General features: G+C 52.4%; 1 protein-coding gene and 1 long non-coding RNA gene across 2 annotated transcripts in view; one reads left to right on the top strand and one right to left on the bottom strand.

Moving 5' to 3' along the window:
* Window positions 1-22855, top strand: part of ARHGAP35 (Rho GTPase activating protein 35) — a 111044-nt gene that overhangs the window by 73002 nt on the left and 15187 nt on the right. The window lies entirely within an intron of this gene.
* On the bottom strand, window positions 3655-22206 carry LOC139042217 (uncharacterized). Its single transcript, XR_011498695.1, has 2 exons — window positions 12509-22206; window positions 3655-4721 (listed from the first exon to the last, which is right to left on the bottom strand). It is a non-coding gene; the product is annotated as an uncharacterized lncRNA (long non-coding RNA).

A 22855-nucleotide genomic window follows, 5' to 3' on the forward strand; every position in this document is an offset into this window, starting at 1 on the left:
TCTGGAATTGGCGCTTGTCAGGCCCCAGGCGGTCTCTCTGTGCCTTCCCTCCTGATAGGCTGCTTCCTGCAGGTTTCCTCGTGGGTCTGACTCCTCGTGCCAGCTGGTCGGAGGCAGGCTCGGGCACCAGGCCCGGGGCCAGTTCCCACTGTCAGAAACAATGGGCTGCTGGTGTTGCCGCCGCGGAGTGAGGCGTTCACTTTGCAGAGATGGAATGCGCGCTTTGTCCGACATCTGGAACAGCAGGCGTCCTCTTTCATCGCGTTCCCACACCCTCAGCTGACCTCTGCAGCATTCGGCGGTTCTTACTCTCATACTGGGCTTTGGGGTCGCACATGCCTCTAGTTTTGTCAAAGACGTGGTGTTTCTGTTTCTCATCCCGCTGGTTGCTTCTGTGTGCTGCTCTAGAGGAGACGGCGTAGTCTTCTGTATTCTGCCCCTTGGAAACTGAGTGCAGTCTTCTCCCTTAAATAGATTGAGCGTTCTCAGAAACTCATTTTTAGGGTCCTTATTTTTTGCCTACTGCTGAGAACTTCCTCGCTACCATTGGTTGGGAAATTGCTGCTTTTGTGTCATTTCAAGGTCACCTGCTCTTGTTGAGGGAGTGGCTGCAGGGTGTACCGAGACCGCGTGTTTAGACCCTGCCCTACCTTCTCTCCGTTAGCCTGGCTGTTTCCGTCTGCCTCTGATTTTACTACCTTTCAGTTAGACCTTTGTCCGCGGGCCCCCGTCTTCTTGTGCGTGTGTGTGTGGATTTATATTCCTCTGCTCCAGACCCTGGAGGAAACGTGTGTCGCCTGTGCCCAGGCAGAGTGTGCTGGGAGCAGAAAGCAGGCCAGCATAATGCCCAGCCCAGGAAGCTCTTGGTGAGCTTGTGGGGGCCAGACCCGCGGCCCCCATGCGGTGTGGAGGGTTGTACAGGTTTGCACTCTGTAGTCTACATACAGAGAACAGATTTCCTTCTTCATCCCAGTCTTAATTATCACTGTTATTTCTTTAGCTAAATTTTTCTCCTCCGCTGACCATAGTATTTCAGTCAGGTTAGGCCAGGTTAAAATTTCACTGGCTTAAAAGAGCAAAGGTGTCTTTCTCACCCACGATGTTTGTCCAGGGGCCTCCGCTGGGTGTTGTCATCACTCAGGGACCCGGCAGTGGAGCAGCCACCCTCCTGAATGCTGCTCTTGGCAGAGGGAGAGACTTCAGGAGGGTCCCATGCCAGCGGTTCATGCCTCGGCCTCCCTTCGCTTCTGCTCACAAGTCGTTGGTCAGAACTGGTCATGTGACCTCGCCTGACCACAGTGGGCAAGGGAGTTCGCTCCCTTGGTCCTGGGAGAGGAGAGTGGGACGGTGGGAGAAGCCGTGACGATGACACAGCCGCCTGTCATTGTTTGAGCTCCGTTTAGAGTTTCTGGTGTCTGCGTTTGTACATTTTCCTCTTAGCACACCAGCAGAGTGGAACGCCTGTGCCCTTAGTTGTGCAGAGAACTTCCTGGGTGATCTTTTGGAGGAAGAATGTTCTGCGCTAATCTCTTTCCCCTTTTCTGCATGATCTTACTTAATCCCCGTACAGTCCTGTGAGGTAGAGACTACTGTTTTCCTAGTTTAATGATGAGCTGGTATTGAGGAAAATTAAATCATTTGCCCAAAAGCGGCTTAACTAATAAGTAGCAGACTCAGCTCAAATGTTGATCTAATTCCAAAGCTCAAACTCTTAATCGTATTTATTTATATCGTGAGGCCTGAGTGTCCGCAACTTTGAAATGAGCGGCTTGTTGGACTAGCTTGTCTCCCAGGGCCTCACTGAGGTGGAGGTCTGTCCTCCTTGCCAGACCCAGCACAGCAGCCCTGGGTGACCATGCTTTGAAACGCTGCCCTGCGGATTTGGCCTGCGAACGGAAACAGCCTGCAGCGGAATGATTTTAAAGAGGAACTCTCGACAGGGCAGAGAAACGTGATTCTTGGTGGCACTGGCTATTCCTTTCTTGCCCGATTGTAGTGTGAACCTTGGCAGCCAGCAGTCGTGGTGGCTTGCTGCGTTTGATGGAAATGTCCAGAGCCGGCGTTCTTTGTAGGTGGGGGATATATGTACAACAATACGTCACGTGCTTTCTCTGGCCTTCTACGTAAATCTGGCAGTTGGGAGACCAGCTTTTAAAATAGGTTAAACTTAAGACTGGATTCTTTGCCAGGTCTTCAGGTTTCAATCTCCTTTTTAAAGCTTTTGTTATTTTTGTTGTAAAATAGATACTCCTTGTTAAAAATAATCAAAGGCAGGGTGTTTAGAAATTGGTGCACTCGTGTACTGTTGTGGGAATACAAATAGATATGGCTATTTAAAAAGACAATTTGGAAAAGAAAAAAAAGACAATTTGGGGGGCTGGCCCCATGGCCGAGTGTTTAAGTTCGCGTGCTCCACTTCGGTGGGCCAGGGTTTGCAGGTTCGGATCCTGGGTGCAGACGTGGCACCGCTCATCATGCTGAGGCGGCGTCCCACATGCCACAACTAGAATGACCTACAACTAGAGTATACAACTACGTACTGGGGGGCCTTGGGGAGAAGAAGAAAAAAAAGATTGGCAACAGATGTTAGCTCAGGTGCCAATCTTTAAAAAGAAAAAAGAAAAACAATTTGGCGGTGTCTTTTAAAAAGTTTGAACTCATATGTCCTTGGTCCTAGCCACTGGCCCTTCTGGGCATTTGTCCTGTAGAAATGTTTGCATGTGTCCACAAAGGTCTGTGTAGGGGTGTGTATTAACAGGAGAACCGTGCATCCGTACTCTGGAGTACTGGGCGGGTGTTAAAAGGTTAGGTTTATGTACCAATATGAGACCATATCCACGATTTATTGTAAAATAAGAAAAGCAAAGTAATGTGTGTAGCATGATCCCATTTATAAGGTAGAAAAACCTGTGTGTTTATGCTCATGACTTGATGGGGAAAGGTCTAGAAGTAGAAAAGATTTCAGGAGTGTCTCCCCAGCGGCTCTGGGAGGGGAGGGAGATTTTCAATAGGGGTAGTGGTAAAAAATAGGGCTTTTACTATTTATATATAGTCGCTATATTATATGAAAATAAATTTAACAATGTATGTAATTTTGTAAAAAAATTGAACGGTGTAGAATTGTTTGAAGTAAAAAAGTCAGGCCACTTCCCTGCCTCAGAGTGATGCGCTATGAGGAGTTTGGATTGGCCCCTTGCGGAGACTTGCTTTCTCTGCACATACATACACATAATGTGTAACAAGGGCGACTTGTCACGCAAATGCGGCAGCACCAAACACGCTGTTCTCTGACTTTCTCTTTTTCCACCTAAAAATGTACTGTGGGCGTTTCCCCGCATCAGTAGATACAGATAAACTGTTGCTGCGCTCCCACCTCCTCCTCTTCCTCCCCCCTTCCTCCTCCTCTTCCTCCCCCTCTTCCTCCCCCCCTTCCTCCCCCCTTCCTCCCCCTTCCTCCTCCTCTTCCTCCCCCTCTTCCTCCCCCCTTCCTCCCCCCCTTCCTCCCCCCTTCCTCCCCCCTTCCTCCTCCTCTTCCTCTCCCTCTTTGTCTTCCTACTTTCTAAATGTTCCTCTTCCTCCTCCCCTTCCTCCTCTTTGTTCGCTGCATAATGTTTCTTCGTCTGGATATATCATAATGTATCCTGTTGGGGGACATTGTTTCCAGTCTTTTATTATAAACAGTACTGCAATGGACATCTGTCTGTAGGAGTGTAAATACACATATGCACAAATGTGTGTGTGCAAATATATCTGTAGGATAAATACCTCAGAATGGGCAAAGGGTATATACATTTTATATTTTGATGAATATTGCCAAAATACTGTCTATATACCACTCCCATCAACAGTGTCTTATGGTAGCGTGGAGTTTTCTAAACAGTGATATGTTAGAATTGGAAGGTGCCTTAAAAATCATCTGGTTCCACTCTCTACAATATGAGTAAATGTCACGAACATGTTGAACAAAAGAAGTCAGAAACAAAAGAATATATACTGTATGATTCTGTTTCTATAAAGTGGACGTATTTTCCTGTGCTATTAGAAGTCAAGATAGTGGTTATCCTTGGTGGGGAGTAGAGACTGGAAGGGGGCTTCTGGAATGCTGAGTATGTCCTGACTCTTGATCTGTTTACATGGGTGTGTTCACTGTGTTAAAATGCATCATGGTACGCTTCTCCATAAACTCATAAATGTGTGTCACACTTCAATAAAAGTTCTTTTAAGCATCTAGCCCAGCGCTTTCACATTACAGATGAAACCCCAAGAGTTGAAGGGTTTCCTCCCTTCCCGCCGTCTGCAGCTGAGATGTCCCGAGGGCCTTGTGCTGGAGCCCTCGCCTGTCTGCGCGGTGGGGCTAGCAACGCTGTTGGCACTCGGGAGGGCTGTGAGTGTGTGGCGGTGTCTCTCGCCTTGAGGCCCTGGGAGAAGCATGGTGTGTCTGAGAGCCCGCTGCTGTGTCAAATGGATTTCTGGTTTGATAGCTCACCCTGCTGTGTGTGGGGGAACCCCACACAAGGCCTCGCACCAAGTCCGTAGGCGAGCTCCAGAAGGTTGCTGCTGAGGACCAGTCCGGCGCCCCGCCATGCCAGCCGGCCTCTCACTCGGGATGTCTCGTGCTCGAGCCTTTTCCCTGCGTCCTAGTCTCTACGCTCCCCTGCTGCTTAGTCCTCTTCAGGCCAGTGCCTGTTTCCGAGAATGTATCTTTTCAGTACAATTATTTGCTGAAAATAAAAAGAAACAGGTTTCTTTCTGTTGTACCCTCCCTGGCCTGCTTTGGGAGGGGGTGGAGTGGATTCCGAGGAACCGTCCACGTGCTGTGTGACTCGGAGACGGGAGCTGCCAGCCTCCAGGACCCTTCATTTTGCTCTGCAGATTCTCTCTGGAAGTTTCTGTGCATCAAAGCATAGCTGGGTCTTCGAGCATTACCCGTGGTCAAAAATTGTTGCCGCTGAGTAGAGATGAAGAGGTATTCTGCTGTGTTCTTGCTGGCATGCACACGCTGTCGCCTTTGCTAGTGCCGGTAGCCCATCTGTGTGAACTGCCCTGTTTGGTCCTGAGTTAGAGTAATGGCTGATTTCCAGGAGCCAGCCCTCTTAATATGACACCCTCGCTAGATGGTCTGTTCCCTGTCCTTACAAGACCAAGAGATTTGCATAAGCTTCAGGTAAGTGTGTAAAGTCCAGGCTGGCCTCCTCTTAGATCGTAAACGTCCCTGACACGTGGAGGAAATGTTAGAGAAGGCTGTTGATCTGTTCTAAAGCGGCGCTGGTAGGTGGGTACAGCACTGGGGGGAAACAGGCCAGGTGTGATATTGAAGAAACACCAAATTGGTTGAGTCCTTATTTTGAATAGCTGGGTTGGACACTCTCTCACTAGAGGGTTCCCACGTGGGACCTCACTCCGAGCCCCTAGCCCACCCCGCCGCTTTCTTCTTTGACTTGCCTTCGCCCCTCCACTCTGGCCTCAGCAAATCCCTCTGTTATCAGAGACCCTGCTCGACTCATGCCTTCCGCTGACGACCATTCTCAGTGGAATTCACCTCGCCGCCCCTCCTCTGGGCTTCTGTGCCAGTCCTTGTCTCTGTGCTCTGCTTAGCAGTCACCATGCCCTGTCTGTGGCTTATCTTTTACTATCTTTGTGTGATTTCACTTTTCACATCTTTATCTTGTCTCCCTGAAAGGAGACGGCAGTGCTGTTCATTTCTGCATCCACAGATGTATGGGATTTAGTGTAGCGTGACCCAGGTAGTGCGCTTTCAGCACTGGTTTGTTGTGGTGATACCCGGGTGCCCAAATGCCACTGTAGGTCATACCGTATCCTCAGAGAGGAGATTATCATAAATTGAAAATCCAATTCCTAATTTATTTTGTGAACTTGAGCAGGTGGCGTCTTTCTTTAAGTTTTCCTTTATAGCATAGGCCAAATTCCATTAAAAAACTGTGACAAATAGTTTTTAAGTTCCAGCTGACTCAGCGGACCCTCTGAATTTGGGGTAGTGTTTGCCTGACCAGCCGTGTCAGCTCAGCGCAGGGCTGCCCTGGCTCGTGGGGCTTAGTGGAAGAGGATTTCACCTGGGTCCTAAGGCCAGTATGTGAATTCTTTGAGAAGAAAGAACGGGCACAAAGCCACATGGACCTAACGTGAGGCCACAAGTCTCAGAAATTTACAGAATGAGCAGTCCTAGCCCGTCTTTGATAGCCTGTCCACATATAAAGCATGGGTCTAAAGGATTCTTTCCCCTCCGTATTTTCATTCAGTTATCAGAAGACCACCTTTTGATAGCCTTCCCTTATATTTTGTGACAGTTACTTTATCAGCTATTAAATCCTAAAAATTGGGTCTTTTGTAAGATTTTTATTGTGTTACAGATTTCACTTTCTTGTTTTTATACCAAAATTATGTTTCCTAAATTGTTTTATGATATGTTCTAATAGATAGTAGAATTCATCTTTTTCAGTTCTACTTCCCACCCCTCAATGGTTTTCTTGACCAGAATATTCTGTAGCCTCACAATGTTTACTTTTTACCATCCTCAAAGAATAATTAAGGACCTGTTACGTGCCAGTTCCTTCAGGCACTGGAGATGGAGAGAGGCACAGGACACTCAGCTTGCCCCGGAAGGGCTCCCCGGCCAGAAGACCAAGTCAGGGAAGGGAGTCGTTGGTTGCAAACCTGCCCTTCCCTCTTCCTCCAGCCGGCGTGGCCAGCTTCATTTCCCTGGGGGCCCTGGGCAGCCCTCCAACCTGCCCCGGTGTGATGTTTTCTTTTGGATCTTTTAAAATAGTTTTACTATTTTGTTTCTTTTTTTGAAAAATATCTGTGCAATTTTTGGAATTATTTCATTTGATGCATTTTAACCATTCTATTGGGATTTTTATTTGGTGTATGTTTAAAATGAAGTTGACCATCTTTGTAATGTATGGTTTTGCAATCCAAGATCGCGGTATCTCTCTACCTTTTTTTCCCTCGTTTTTCTCACATTTAATCAGCGCAGTTGTGTGTTTGTGCTTTTCTAGGGTGAGTGGGGTTGGGGAGTGCAATAAAGATGTTTGGCAGTCTATAAATATTTCTGGCCCTGTCGAGCACGAGGCGCTTGCAGTGCTGAGGAGATCCTGAGGGAGCCTGAGGCCAGGTCCCGCTGGAGAGACGGCTGCACGGAAGAGAAAATTGCTAGTTAGTAGTTCGCGGTAGTGAGTTTGCCTGGGGTCCACGAGGCCGAGGTGTTAGGTGGACGTCAGAGGAGGAGGACATCCCGTGAGCTGGCTCGGTAAAGACCTAGAGTGGGGGGTTGGCCTGAAAATAAGTTGGATTCTGTAACAGAGGATGGGGAAGAGTCTTCTCGGCAGGGACCGTGGGCCGAACGAGTGAGGTGGGGAGGTGAGAGGTGCTGTTGGCCACAGAGCTGTGTTGTCCCAGCGTCCTTTGACTGTCAGGCTCCAGCACTGGGGCCTGGCTAGGGCTTCTCAGGCTCCAAACCGCCGGCTCTTGGATCCCTAGGTTGTAAGGAAGTGCTTCTGCTGAGGGAGAGGGAAGGAGGCCACCAGGACTGTGGGTCCCTCACCCTTAAGGGTCAGCTTAATATTTCATTTGGAAAAAGGCTTTTGTCACCCCGAAGAAAGCTCGTCAGCGTTGCTGTCGTCACTGGGAAGGTGGGGTTTGAAGGTTTCCTCCGAGAGAGTTGCTGAGCTGTTCAGCGTGGAGCGCTCGGAGCCCTGTCCCTCGGTGCCTCCCCGCGGCGGTCAACCGAGTCCGCAGCCTGCTCTGAGCACCGCTGGCTCTCGAGCTGCCCCTGCGTGAAGTCTCCTCTTCCCGGTTTCTGGTGAGAGCCTCTTGGTGATTGGTCTTTCTGCTTGTGGTCTCACGTCCATTGAGTCCCTTTTCCGCACTGCCGCCAGTATCTTTCTAGAATAGATGAGATCACGTCACTTGCCCTGTTTAAAACCCTTCAGTGGCTCTCCGTCGCCGCCGGGTAAATTTCAGTGCTGTTGCCGGGAGGACCCTGCCCTGCCCATCGTCTGGCCTCACTTCTGGCCCTTTCCTTCATCCAAGATGATCACCTGCAGCCGCACACATGAGAACGACAGACAGTGCTTAAGCTTTCGTGATAGTTCTGACCACAGCATTTTTGCTTGCGGTTCCATTTCACGGGTTCCCTCCTGGAGTCCTCCTCTGACCGACCCTGAGCCAGGGCCCCCACCCTGTGCTCGGTGGCGCTCTGTGCAGTCCTCAGTGAACACTGACACTGGACTCCGATTATCTTCCTTCCTCAATGGGCCCTAAGTTGCTTGAGGGAAGGGACTGGGTCTTCCTCATTGTGTCCTCCAAACCAGGGACACAGGGCTCCTCTAACTGATTGTGAATGGCCGAATGGTGTAGAGACATTCAGAAGACCTCTTCCCTCAAAAGTTCCATTCAGCGGGAATGTGGACTTGTGCACCGAGAAGAGGAGACGTAAAGAGATGCACGCGATAGTAAGGGCTTGAGCAAGGCTGTAGCCTTAGCGGGAACAAATTTCCCTGTGTTCTTGCTGCACGGGGTGGAGGGCGTGTCGCTACCGGTCCAGGGGATGTGTGTGAAACTTTTGAGCTGAGACGTTTAAATAGACGGGCTTGGAAGGAAAGGAGCTGCGAGTCAGCGGAGCAGAGGAACAGGGAGCGACAGGCTGCTGGGACCGAGGGGGCTGTCCTGAGGGGGCTGGCTGTGGAGATCCAAACGCATCCTTCCCCAGTTTGGGGGAAGTGTCTGTAGAGAACTTTAGAATTTAGGGTTCCAAATAGTATGGAGAGGCGGCATTGTTCACAGTAGGCAAAAAGTCGTGAGAACCCAAATGCCCAGCTGAGATAAGCGTAATGCGGCCCAGCCATACAATGGAATACTATTCAACCACAAAAAGTAACGAAGTACCGATACGCGCTACACGTGGATAGATCTCAAAAACAGTGAGCCGAGTGAAAGAAGCCAGTCACGAAAGACCACGTCTTGTAGGATTCCGTGTATATGAGATGTCCAGAATAACCAAATATGTACAGACAGAAAGTAGATTAGTGGTTGCCAGGAGCTTTAGGGAGGGAGGCATTCAGAGTGGCTGCTCAGGGGCTCAGAGTTTCTTTTTGGGTTGATGAAAATGTTCTAAAATTGATCGTGGTGATGGTTACACAACTCTGTAGATTTACTAAGAAAAACCACTGAAATGTGCGCTCGCAGTGGGCGAGCTGTATGTGAATTATATGTTAATGAAGCTGTCGTGAAAGAGCAGTCAGAGCAGTAAGTGGTGGATGGACGGGCAGATGTTTACTCCAGGTCTGGTACTTCGGAGTTTCCAGGGTCCACAGCAGCCTGTGTTAATTCCGAGTGGAGCCTTAGGAGCCCTGCTCTCACCAGGGTTCCTCACTGCCTGCTGATTCCTCTCGTCTCCCTCACGCCCCCTGGGACTGCTAGCAGGGGCTGGGCAGAGATGGTGTCAGAGCCGCAGGCACTCACAAAAGTGAACATTGGCATCCGGGCCAGTCTGAGCAGCCGTCGGCAGGGCAGACTGTTAGAGGACACTCTCTTCTTAGCGTCGAGGGTTTGAAGACCGAGAGCTTGACCGTCCCGTCCTAAATGACCGCGGAGTGAATGGTCTGTGGGTGTCCTTGGCCTCAGAGGAGCGGCCGGTTTCCTCTGCTAGCCCCCCTGGAGGGGAGCTCCACACACCAGTGTTAGAGCTCTCTGCTCCAGGGGCTCCTGGGCGGGAGTCAGCCTCTGAGTTCTCTCCGTCTCTGTTTTTCTGTCTGTCTGCTCCATTTTCAGGAATCCTTCCTTGAATATCCCCCTCCCGCCTGCCCACGGCAAGGTCTGGGGTCGCTGCTGGAAGAACCAGTAGGCTCTCGATCGATCGCGGGTGCGCAGCCCTGGGGGAGTGCCATCTCTCTGCGCTGTCTCTGCCACTGTGCTTATTTCCTGCCGCTCTGTGACACTGTAAGGGACTCGAGGGCAGGGACCATCACCTGGCACAGCAGCTGACGCATAATAGGCACTCAGGCATTTATGGGCGGAACGAGTGAGTGGTTCTTCCTCCGTACTTTAGATTAGGGTGGGTAAGGAAATAACATCCCTAGAGGCAGAGGAATTCTGGAGGGTGGTCACTCAGATCTCTTGCTGGCGGGAGTCTGTCTCCACTTTGGCCTTTCTGTTTCCTTTCCCGGGCTCAGACTGCTTCCATCAGCGGCGTGTAGCATACAAGTCAGCTTTACCTTTGAAGGCTGCAGGTGCCGCTGCCACAAGGGCCGTCTGTGGAGCTGGCTTAAATATTTGTTGTGTGAGGGACCTAGTGCAGTCAGAGCAGGTAACTTGGGGGAAAGCAGATTCTCAGACCCCTAGAATCCATGACTTGAAGCATTGTGCAAAAGGGGTGCTTTTTACTTAGAGGTACTTAACCCAGGGTGTGTGGTAGGCCTTTGGAGGTCTGTGAAGGCCTAAAAATCAACGCAGAGATTGTGTGCGCCGTGGGTGGAGCAGAGCCTGCAGCCCCTGTTAGGCTGTCAGGGTGAGAGGGCCGCCTGCTCCCGAAGGTTGGAGAGCAGAGCAGCGCAGCCCCCACATGCCATGACCCCGCCCTCCAGGGGCTCATGGCCCAGGAGAGGGCAGAGGTTTGGCCCTCAGGCACTTGAAGCTTGCGAAAGAGATCCTTGAGGGCAGGGAGGTGGGGTTGTTGGGACTTCGAGGACGAGGAGGGCTGACATGATTGATTCTGGATCAAAGAGTCCTGTCCTCACAGCTCCCCAGGCAGGAGCCCTTCTGACTCCCACAGACGCCGTGGCCCTGCAGCCGACAGTGCTCACCGTCCATGCCGGCCCCACGGTGTGCCCCACGCCGCCCCTCGGCTCCTCTCCAGAGTGGAGAGTCACTCGTCACCTGCACTCAGGACACACGGCAGTAACAGCAATAGTAAAGCCGTTTGAATGTGGCAATGTTAGCTCCTGGCTTTCTTCCACTATCTCATCTCCACAGTAGAGATTGAAAATAGACAGCCGTCTGGGGTGCCCCGAGTCCAGTGACTCTCGCTTTGTCCTCCCCACAGAGAGACGTGTTTTCACAGTGATCACAGGAAGCAGACGCCCGGCGTCAGGGAGCGCTTGGACGGGTGGTACGCGGTTCTTCAGCAGGCACCAGCCCCGTGCTTCCTGGAACTGCCCTCCCCAACCCCGCCACACTGTAAATGGAGATGGCTGCTGAGGGTTTGGAAGAAGTCACATGCCTAGATTTCAGCCTCACAGCTAACTGAGAGCGAATTAGAACGTTGCCCTGCTGGGAGACAGCGGGACAAAAGGCCAAGCTATTACTTGAGCTGATTTCCTACAGCTGGTGGTGAACTCCCAGATTGCGTAATCGACTGGGAAGCGCTCTTTATTTAGCCCTAGCATGCGGCACAGAGCCGTCCAGGGTGCCCGAGCGGCGGCTGAGCAGTGTGGCAGGTGTGACCCTGAGCAAGTTCCTCAGCATCTCTGAGTCTCGGTTTCCTTGGCTGTAAAATGAGGATAAAAATAGCTTCCTTGCAGGGTAGTCGTGCGTGTTAAGGGAGGGGATATGCACCAGTAGCCCGTTTGGAGCTCACATTGCCAGGTCCTGTGCTCCGTGTTTCCGTGCGTCTGACTTCGTTCTCATGGCAGTCCTCTGAGGTAGGTGTAACTTCCAGTGTTGCAATGAGGAAAATGAGATCAGAACGATGCAGATCGGAGCTGGGCTTCTAACCCAGAGCCGCTGCCTCCTGGGCCGTGTTGCCTCCCTTCACTGGGGAAATTTGAAGCCCAAAGAGGACAGATCAGGTGGGCCCTGACAACTCCTGGAGCAGGGGACTCGGGCCAGCGCATCCTGGGCTCTGCTTACTACGTGCTGACCCTGCATCAGACCAGCCTTCTTTCTCTCTCATGCCTCACAGCTTCTTTTTTTTTTTTTCCTTCTGACACTAAATACATGGGGTCTTCTCCAACACCGCTTCTCCATCTCTCTGACGCCAGCCTGGTGTCCTAGGATTCAGTTCTGACACCAGCTCCTCAGAGTTGGCATCAGACTCTACAGGTGTAAGAGCTCAGTCCCACACGAGTGCCTTCACTCAGGCACCAGTTGGAAGTATCGGGGCCTTTGCCCACGTTTATGTCTGTATGGCCACAGAGGCAGGGGTTCCCGCACCCTCCCCATAGCTTCAGGAATTTGCTAGAACCACTCACAGAACTCAGGAAAATGCTAGTTACTGTTACTGTTAGAGTTTATTATAAAAGGCACACCTCCAGAACAAAGGACTGCAAGAGACGTGGAGGACGAGGTCTGTGCTAAAGAGCACAGAGCTCCCTGCTGCCCACCCCCACACCCCCGCCCCCTGAGACGCCACCCTCTCGGCACTTCTGCGTGTCTGCCAGCCGGGAGCACTCCTGTCCCTGCGTTCAGGGCTCTAGGGAGCTTCCATTGCGGCGGCAGGATTGATCCAGCTCCGTCTCCAGCCTTCCGCGGGGCAGGGGCTGGAACTACTCACCCTTTCATCGAGGCTGGGTCTTTCTGGTGAGCAGTCCCCGTCCAGAAGCTGTCTGGAGGCTCCCAAGAGCCCCCTCATTATCGGAAACTCAGATATGGTTGGAAGGCGCTTGTTGTGAATAACAAAGGTTGCTTCTATCCCTCAGGAAATTCCAAGGGTTTTAGGAGCTCTGTGCCAGGAACTAGGGACAAAGACCAAATACATATTACCTATTATGCTCCTGCCCTCCCCACAAAGTTCCCAAATTTGAGACCTTGCCAGTGGGCTTCCTCTGCCCCTCTGAGCGCCCCGAGGGCTGAGCAGGCCCTGTGCCCTGGACGGGAAGAGCCGCGCGCTGGGCCAGCCTGCCTGTGGCAGCAGCAGCCCCAGAGAAGCTGGGCTCATGCAGGACGTCTGCTTCCCGAGGCTCCTACATGCTGCGTTAGCTCATTTCCCGTGACTTGGAGATGGTCTTAATCTCAAAGTGGCACTGATCTCTCTTTCTAAGAGAGGAAACCGACACCCCTCCTGCCCGTCAGAACGGAAAGGGCCCGCATTCCAGCCCTTTCTTCGGTGCTTCAGGCTGGTGAAACTGTGAGCTTCATCGCGTGAGTGAACGGATTCGGAATTTTACCAAGTTCCTTCTCACTTGAGAAGCAGCTACCATAAAAAGGCTCCGGAGTTCCACCCACATTCATCACCGCCCCCTTCTAGGGCTGTCGTGGAGGAGATTGGCGGGACTGAGCTTTAGATCCAGTCAGCGATTTCCCGCAGTCAGCCTGGACCTCTGTAATTCTGTTTTTCAGAGAAGGCCGCTCGTTTCGGTGTGGGTCCTCCCACCCCTCACGGTAACTGTTTAATAGGCGCAGTTGCAGCCTGAGTGTACCAGCAGGCTTTACGTGAGTAATTGCCGGATTTCTGCTGCCGTGAGTTGATGGTAAAGTGCTGAGACGGGTGTGCGGTTTCGTAGCCGTGGCGTTGGTGGGTGTTCTCTTACTCAATCTCGCCCTCGCCCCGTAATTCTAGGTTCGTTAGCGAGTCACTTTCCCAGGATCCAAATAGTTTTAAAACAAAGCTTTCTCCACTTTTTTTGACTACCTCCCCTGTGCACGTTTCTCACCACCCTCCCATTTTCTGCTTGCTTGTGAGTTAAACACGAGTCACTTGCATTCCAGAAGCCCCCGAACCACAAAAGCAGCAGCCAGCTCCGCTCTGCCTCTTCCAGATAGGAGGAGTTCGTGTGGCTTGTGGCTCAGCGTTGCTAGCGGATTTCCTCAGGACCCAATGCCCTGATCGCAGAGCAGCATGCCCTGGCAGGCTGCCTGGAGAGCCCAGCAGCCAAAGAGAAGTAGGACTCGTTTCACAGAGTCATGCTGCCCTTCCATCCAAGACACAAATAGTCTGGGTGGAAGCCCACATCCCAGAGACAGCTCCGACAGGCCTGCCGGGCCTGGCTGTTCTGTTGCACTTTCCCTCGGCAGCCGGGGGCCTGGACGGACAGGCTGCCCTGCCCTTAGCAGGCTGAGAGGAGAGGAGACTGTGTCTGCCCCGACGGGCCGGACAGCAGGCGGAGCGGCCCAGGGAACAGCCCCCGCTCTTGGCTTCAGGGCCTCCTCTGGGCCTCGTGGAGCTGGCCTGGTGCTGCCGTCCGCTTGTTACCTGGGGAGCCCCTTTGTCCCTCACTGTCTCTCCCCTTGTGTGTGTGTGTGTGTGTGTTTCTGTCCAGCTTATGGAAAGGGGTGTCACAGCCCTCTTGTAAGAGATCCCAACCAGAGCCACACTGTGGTTCTGCCCTCTAAGAGTGAGCAGCCCAAATCGGGAGAACACACAGAACAGCAGATGAGCGACTCTGGTGAGATCCTGGGCGTCCTGAGTCCTGTGACCTCACTAGAGGGGGAGGAGAGGAGGAGGCCCTCAGCCAGTCCATGGCGGCAGGTGGGGGGGTGTGCGCTTGTTTATGAGACACCTGCTGGATGCTGGCCAGCCTGAGGCTTTCTCTTTCCCTCATTACGTGGGCTGGGAAGGCCCGCCGGTGTGCCTTGACGCACCAGGCTGGTGGAGAACAAGCTGCTTGAGTCCACTTCCTCCCTCTCTTTGACTACAGAAGCCCCGCACGTTCATTTTCCAGCGTTCATCCCTCCTTCCCTCCTTTCCATGAATGCATACTGAATGCCGTTTCTGGATAGGGTCCAGGTTCACAGAAGGGTAATCAGAAAACCCTGCCTGCTCTCGTGGGCTCCTGGGGGGACCAGCACTCAGCAAATAATCACAAGTGTACGGTGACTTTCAGATTTTGCCCAGTGCTATGGAGGAGAAGTTTGGAGGCCGTGGAGTGTGAGGGTTAAACTAAGGAGGCTCCGGGTGCCTGGGTTCGAATCGCAGCCCTGCTGTGGGTTTGCCATGTGGCTCAGTTTCTTCCGTGGTGAAATGGGAATAATAATGGTCGTACCCAACTCATAGACTTGTCATGAGGGGTTGCTGAGATAATGCGTGGAAAATGCTTCTCCTTGTGCGTGGCCCTCAGGATAAGCACTGAGTAAATGTCAGCGATTATTGTTATCATAAAACTTAATTTCGGTCTGGGAGTCCTCTCTGAGGGAGCAGTGGTTAGCCGGCCAAAAATGGAGGCATAAGTAGAAGAATCAACATGTGGAAAGGCCCTGGGGCAGGAAGGGGCCCGTGCTCTGAGGCCCTGGAAGGCCAGCGGGATTGGAGTGAATGGGGTGGGGGGTGGCAGCAGGCCACCTAGTGACGCAGGCCACCCAGGCCATGTGTGGAGAAGTTGGTATTTTATTCTAGACGCAGAATGGAAGGATTGTAGGCCAGTGGGGACCACAGTCAGCTTCTCTGCCAGAGGATTCTGGGCTTCTCACCTGTGGAAAGTGCTCTTCCTTAGTGAAGAAGAGAGACTAGGAGCGGGAGGACACTAGGCTGTGATTGGTGACATCTGTGTTGCTGTCGTGGTTCGTTGGGAATCAGGAACCTGAAGGAAGTCAACCTCTGCCTTCATTATCTCTGGGGAGGAATCTGCCTGTGACCTCAGGGCCTTTTCCCCTGGCGCAGCCGTGCGTGTGAACTGGGCATCGTGCGCGGGGAGCTGCGGTAGTGGGTGACTGTACCTGTGTGTGCTGGCTGGGGCGCTTGCTTTGTTGGGAGCTCTTTGTTTAGCTAGGGAGACCCCTCGCTATGGTGGCAGCAGCTCTCTTCAGAGCCAACCTGCCATCACCCTTGTGCCATGGGGCTTGCGTGGGTGTGCTGGCGAAGTCACACTCGGAGCCCAAAGGACGCGCGTGTTGTTGGCAGGAGGGTCTCCCAGCTGCTCCTCGCTTTGAACACGCACTGCCGCTCTGCAGAGTGCAGTCTGCTCCCCTCGATCAGGGGTCACACTCCTCTGCCCTCCCGTCCCGGCTGCCGGTACCGGGCTGCATCAACTCTAGGCTGGCCTGGAGGTCACTTTGCCAGTGTGCTTTCTTAAGCACCTCTATTGGGGTTTGCATTTCCTTGAAAGTCAGGAAAAAACCAGCCCCTTGTTTGGCTCCAAGCAGGGCCCAGAAGCCCTCTTTCACAGTTAATGACAGTAAATACATGGGTAGCTGAGCAAGGATCAGCCAGATGCTGGAGCCATATGATGCCCCAGAGCTGGTGTGATATTTTCCTCTCTTCCCCCCAGATCTCTCCTGTCCCTCCCCCTCAGCCTGGAGATTTATGGCGTGGCTGTGTGTACGGATGGTAATGCTAGAAATTTGTAAAGCCACCACGCCTAGTTGTGGGGCTGGCACTGGTCAAGCAGTCATAATAGAGTGTTAGTGGCACTCTGTCGTGGGGAGAAAGGGCGTCTGGCATTGCCAGCAACAGATCTTGAGTGACGGGGGAATTACCAGGGAAGACAGCTCACAAAGGGGCTCTGGAGGGGCGAGAGCGACACTAGCGTTCAAGTAGCAGAAGAGCCAGAAAACCCTTCCAGCACAGGGAGCCACAGGGATGGGGACTCTGATGTGCTCAGGAGCGGGCCTTCATCGCAGGGGGAGAGCAGGGCACTCCCGTTGGCTGCCTTCTGCCGAGGGGGTTAGGGGGGGCTGATGACCCCTCGTCTGCAGCTCTTTTTTTTGAGGAAGATCAGCCCTGAGCTAACATCTGTGCCCATCTTCCCTCTATTTTATACGTGGGACGGCTGCCACGGCATGCCTTTTACCAAGTGGTGCCATGTCTGTACCCGGGATCCGAACCGGGGAACCCCGGGCCGCTGAAGCGGAACGTGCGCACTTAACCTCTGCGCCACCAGCCCGGCCCTCGTCTCCAGCTCTACCCACTCCCTCTCCAGTGGACAGACGAACACTGAGTGGGTGTGAGTGAGGAGATGAGTGCAGGTGACTGAACGCAGGGCGATCGGAATCCGTGTAGCCCAGAAGGGATCTGGCGTCTGTAGGATGTGTCTTCCGTAGAATGTTCAAGGGAGAAGGGAGCAGGGGTGAACGTCGGACTTAGGAGCATAACATTTAGAAGCACAATCATCTAAGACAGAGACCTGAGTGAGCCCGTTCAGATCCTGTCCCCTTTGTTTACTCAGCTCTGTAGCCTTGGGCAGCTGACTTAGCCTCCCTGAGCCTTCATTTGCTGTCTGTAGAGTGGGAATAAAAATAATATTTACCTCAAGGAATTATTGGGCAGATTCACTGACAATTCTAGTGAAGAGCTTAGAAAAGTGCCTGGTATATAGTAAGCCCTCAGCAAAATTATTATTTTATTGCCTTTATTATTTCAGTGTGCCAGCCATTTGTATTATTTACTTTCATAGAAGTAATCTCAGTATTCACCACGTCTCAACAGCGTCATTAATCAACACCCCCATTTTTGATGAGGGACCCAAGACTCTGGAGTGACGACTTGTCCTGTCCCCCAGCAGGCTCTAAGACAGAGCCTGAGGTCACTCTAGTGTCAGAGCCCATTCGTGTTTGTAAGTATTTTTCTGCGGACCGGCGTGTTTTGGCTAAGCCCTGAGAAACGGCCCTGCCTAAGGCGGGCGCTGCTGTCGAGGCTTGTTGAGAGGGCAGGGGGGAGGCACAGGAGGCAGGTGCTCTGCTGGGGCTTTGCCTGGGGGCTCCCCATCGTTCCCGCAGCAGCCTAAGAAGGCAGGGCTCGAACCCCGGGCTCCCTGACAGCACAGTTCGGTGCTCCTCCACCCGCCAGCTTGCTTTCCACTGCCCTCGTTAGGGTACCGGCTGCCCCCTTAGCCTGTGCTAAGATCTTAAATGCGCCCCCCGGGGCGGGGCAGGCTTCTCTGTTGTACTGGGAGGACGTGGAGCCCCGGCCCAGCCTTCCAGCCAGCGAGTTGCTCCTGTCTCTGCCCTCGGCGCTCTGCTGCCCCCTAGCCCTTTGGTCTTCCGTCGAGGCGGGTGCTGCCCTGCCATCCCCGAAAGAAGGCCCTGGATGTACCGTTGGCATTGGACCCGCCGGGACAGCTTCGTGCAGTTCCCCAGAGGCCAGCCCTCTTCAAGACAATTTGGATTTCTTGCCTACGCGGATCTCCTTCTCTCCCTGAGTGCCCGGCATCGCGCTGGCCTGAAACTTAGCCTGCCTGCGACGCAGCTCGGGGACGGATGAACGAGAAGGGGACTGGCCCACTAGATGTATTTGCAGCCTCCAGGAAAGTCGGCAAAAACTGTTCAGTAGCTGAGACCTGTCTGGTGTGAGGATATTTGGAGCACTTGGCAGCACCAATTAAAATTTTTTTAAAGGACTAAAGTGCTGAGTTTTCGTATCTAAATATAGAAAGTAAAAAATAAACAAGTCAGAATTTGTCTTGGAGGAAGTATTGATTTGTTGCTAGAAAGGACACTTAGAAGGAACTGGGTCCTGGTGCGATGAGCTGAGGCGAAGCCTGACCCGGCAGGCTGCGGACAGACGGCCGCCAGGGCCGCTGGCGCTGGGGAGCGGGGCTCGGGATCCAGGAGTGGAAACTTGTTCGGGCGTTTCAGAAGTCAGACACACCACGGCAGGGGGGGATTCTCCCCGTGCTGTCCGGGCTCCCGCGGGGCACCCGTCCATTTTCCTAGTGCCCTCCTGCCAAGTGCCGCAGGCATCTCTCGGGAGTCGGGGCCAGCGGCAGCCGCTCCGACTGGAAGTCGGGGTGAAATATGCCAGTTCTCAGCCATGGGGACCGCCTCGTGGCTGGCACTGTGGGCCATCCAGCCTTCTTATCCCACCAGAATAGTGCTGAGGAAGACGACGCCTGAGAGCTCTGTAAAGGAGCCTGTCTGCCATGCGGGCGCTCAGTACATGTTTACCGAAAGAAAGAGTAAGTCTCTACTTTTCTCTTGACTGTTTCTAATGTTTTTGTGAAAGTCATACATGGCCATGGTCAAAATGTAAATAATGCGGAAGTTCTTGCTTACATAGAAAAAGCAACAATTTTAATACTTTTGGGGAAGGCTTTGTTTAAAGTATCTGCCACCTATTTTTCCTTGTGTATTGCCCCCGATTTTACTGAGTCATAGAATTCAGGAGTCAGAGACACCTCAGGCCTGGGCTGTCTTCTCGAGTGGCAGTTCTCCAAGCATGCTGCCTTGACCAGCAGCATCAGGATCACCCCGGGGCATGTGGGAATGCAGGTTCTTGGGCCCCACCCCAAACCAGCAGCCTCAGACTCAACGGGCAGGGCCCTGGAACCTGTATTCTTTTCTTTTTGTTAAGATTTTATTTTTCCTTGTTCTCCCCAAAGCCCCCTAAGTACATAGTTGTACATATATATTTTTAGTTGTGGGTCCTTCTAGTTGTGGCATGTGGGACACCGCCTCAGTGTGGCCTGATGAGTGGTGCCATGTCCGCGCCCAGGATCCAAACCAGCGAAACCCCAGGCTGCCGCAGCAGAGCGCGCGAACTTAACCGCTCGGCCCCGGAGCCAGCCCTGGAACGTGTATTATAACAAGCCCTCCAGGGCATTCTGATGCCTGCCCAATTTTGAGAGCTGGCGATTGAGGACATAGTAGGAAAAATGCAGGTTCTAGAGTCAGGTGAGGTTCAGATGGCAACTCACTAGCTCTCTGACCTTGTTCCTTAACCTCTTAGCCTCTGCGTTGCCGCGTGTAAAATGGGGTTAGTGACAACCTCTCTGAAGGGGCTGTGAGAACTCACGTCAGAATGCTTTGTGAGCGCTTCTCGTGTGCCGCACACACAGTAAGCATACAATAAAGGGTTTGTTGTTGTTGTTAGCTATCTTCCTGCACCAGGTATTAATCTTGCCAGACAGCTCCCAGAGGGCTATCAGGGGAGGAGCAAGGTCACCAGCTTTGGCCGTTCTGCCGAATGACGCCGCCGCTCTTCATAGTCATCTTACACATTGAGAGAATGTTGCCCTCCTGAATTCCCATTCTTAGTCGTGCCTCTGTCCTCGAGCTGTTGGAACAAGATTGTCCTCCGTGGCGCTTGACCAGATCTTTGAAGATAGTGACCTTGGCCATTCTGAACTTTCTCTTGTTCCATTCCCAAAGTAACTGAAACAGAGAAGATTTTGAAACCAGCAGGGCTTTTTTAAAAAAAGGAAGAGAAAAGAGCTGTAGCCAGGCCCCTGCTTTGGCGGTGGATCTTGGGAGAGTTCTGATGGCTAGAGAGGCCTCAGAGTTTACGGTCAGAACTTTCTCAGCTGGGCTCGTGGGCCTGGGGTAGAGAGTGTGGTTTGCGGTTACTGTCGGTAAGGACTTGGCTTTCTGTTGGCAGGCGTGAGCCAGGGTCGCCCCCGACTGCTTCTGTGTAGGGCCGTGGGTCTCAGGACGCACACCCCTGAGAGTCCAGCGTCTCTGCCCGGCGGCCTGCTGCAGGCCCCCAGCCCTCCCCCTGCGCTGTGCTCGGCTCCTTGGCAAGCTGCGCGTGCGCCGTCAGGCGGCCTGGTTCTCACCTGCGGTGCTCGCCCTGTTTCACTAGCAGCCGTCGTAGGGTTTGCAGTCTGCTCTAAGGTTTTGTTTTCATTTAATTGATGTCTAATTAGTAGTTGTGAAAAAATTGTACTGGCCAAGCAAATGACACCTTCCTAAATTATGCTGTGGTGTTGTGCAGGGCAGCGGCAGAATTGCTATTTTGAAGCGGGATTTCGTAAAATAAACATGCATCCAGATTACAGGAAATACTAAGTTGATGATGAATTGGCGCTCTGGAGCTGGCCTTGCGCTTTCACATGCTTGCATTTTTGTGATCGTCATCTGGTGAGGTGTCAGCAGGCCCACACCTCTGATCAGTCCCAGGGAGCTCATCTGCCCTTTGTCTTCCACCCGGGGATGCCGGGGCAGGCGGTCATCAGGAGACAGTGCAGAGGACCCCGCCGTCCACGCCGAGGGTCAGGGTTGCCAGAAGGTGACGGACGGTGTGAGGCTGGGGGACCTGCAGTCAGAGCGCGCCTCCCGCGCCGGCGCTCAGGAACTGGGCCCTGCTGCTTTATCAAGGGCTTTCTAAGCTCCTGCCACTTCACTTGTAGCATTGTTTTCTTTTTGTCTCAGAGAAGGCTGATATCAGGTAAAGGGAAGAGCATACAGGAAATAGTCATTTTTTCAACCTGGGTGAAGGCTCGAGCCTGCTGACACATGCTCAGGGCTTGCCAAATGTGGATGAGTTCATGTGGAAGTGTGCGACATGTGTTACCCGAAATGCGAACTAGATAGAAAATTTAAACATGTCTGAGAACCGTTTAGAAAAGTCACTGAGCAAAGAGACCGTTGTAGAATTACTGAGTAGGGGTACTGAGCGGGCTCCAGTCCTGACCTCTGACTGTGGGCGTAGGCCACTCTGCCTCTTATCAGCTGTGCAATTTGGGGCAAGGACTTCACCTCTCTGAACCTTGCTTTTCATCTGTATTTTCTCTCTATCCGGTAGCTCCTGCCATAAGGGGCTGAGGATTCGATGGCATCATCATTCATTTAAAAAATGAGTGAGTGGTGAATGGATGCAAGAAAGCACCTAGCCCAGTGCACAGCATAGTGACCGCTCAGGAAATGGCCACCCCCAAAGGGAGGGCAGCAGGAAGGGCACCGCTGAGCCAGGGTGCACCTGGGGCCCCGGCTTGGGAAGGGTCTACACTTCTTGGGCAGTGCAATGATGGCGGCTCCTCTGTGGCTGGGCATCACACGGTAGGGTGTCCAGGTGATCCGTTAACCCCTTTGCTGTGGGGTGAAAGGCGTGTGCAGTTAACGGTGTTTAAGAGGGAATTGATGATTTGCTGGGATGGTTTTCAAAGTTCACCTGCCACCAATCCGAGGCCCCGGAAACAGGCTGACTGTTCTCATCTCGCCTGATGAGTGCCTCTCCAGAGGCAGCAGTGACAGTGATAACTGACTTTGAGACGCTTGGCGCTCAGGAGCCTGCTAACGGACGTCAGGGCCTGGTCCTCTCTGCGCTGCCCACACCGCCTTCTGGTGCTCAGTGGTAGCTCCGGGCACCGCCTCAGTGCCCCTTTGGCTAACCTGAGCTGCCCAGAGCCACAGTCTTCAGAAGGGACCCAGCGTTGGTTTGGCCATGAGATCCTGTCTTGTTTTCGCGATGACTTCACTGTCCTTTAGACTGTGACCCAGGGGGTGCAACAGTGGGCTTTTCTTCCCCAAGACAAGAGACGGGGTCGGTCAGCAGCGCTTGGAATCCACTCCAGGCTGAACAGCACTCTCTGCCGAGGGCGGGAGTGGAGGGTGCAGGGTGTCAGTCTCTCACTTGATACTTTATATTCTTATACATATATATATATATATATATATATATATATATATATATTTTTTTTTTTTTTTTTAGGTCCACCTGCTTTTTCTCCCCAAATCTCCCCAGTACGTAGTTGTATATTCTTTAGTTGTGGGTCCTTCTAGTTGTGCCATATGGGACACCACCTCAGTGTGGCCTGACGAGTGGTGCCATGTCCATGCCCAGGATCCGAACCAGCGAAACCCTGGGCTGCCGAAGCGGAGCTTGTGAACTTAACTACTCAGCCACAGGCCAGCCCTTGTGTATATATATATATTTTAAGTATGCTTTTTCGTAAGGAAGATTGGCCCTGGGCTAACATTTGTTGCCAATCTTGCTTTTTTTTTCTTCCGCAAGCCCCAGTACATAGTTTTATATCCTAGTTATAGGTCACTTTAGCTCTTCTGTGTGGGACACTGCCACAGCATGGCTTGGTGAGCGGTGCCATGCCCATGCCCAGGATCTGAACTGGTGAACTTCTGGGCCACTGAAGAGGAGCACGCAAACTTAACCACTCGGCTATGGAGCCAGCCCCATTCTTCTGTATTATTTGATTGAATTTTAGTATTTTTTTCCCTACCTAACACTTGTCCTCCAAGCAAGTTCCAGAAGAATCACGAAGTTAAATCTAAAAAAAAAAAAAATATTAAAAAATAA

This window comes from Equus asinus, chromosome 26 (genome assembly GCF_041296235.1).
Source record: "Equus asinus isolate D_3611 breed Donkey chromosome 26, EquAss-T2T_v2, whole genome shotgun sequence".
Classification (NCBI taxonomy): domain Eukaryota; kingdom Metazoa; phylum Chordata; class Mammalia; order Perissodactyla; family Equidae; genus Equus; species Equus asinus.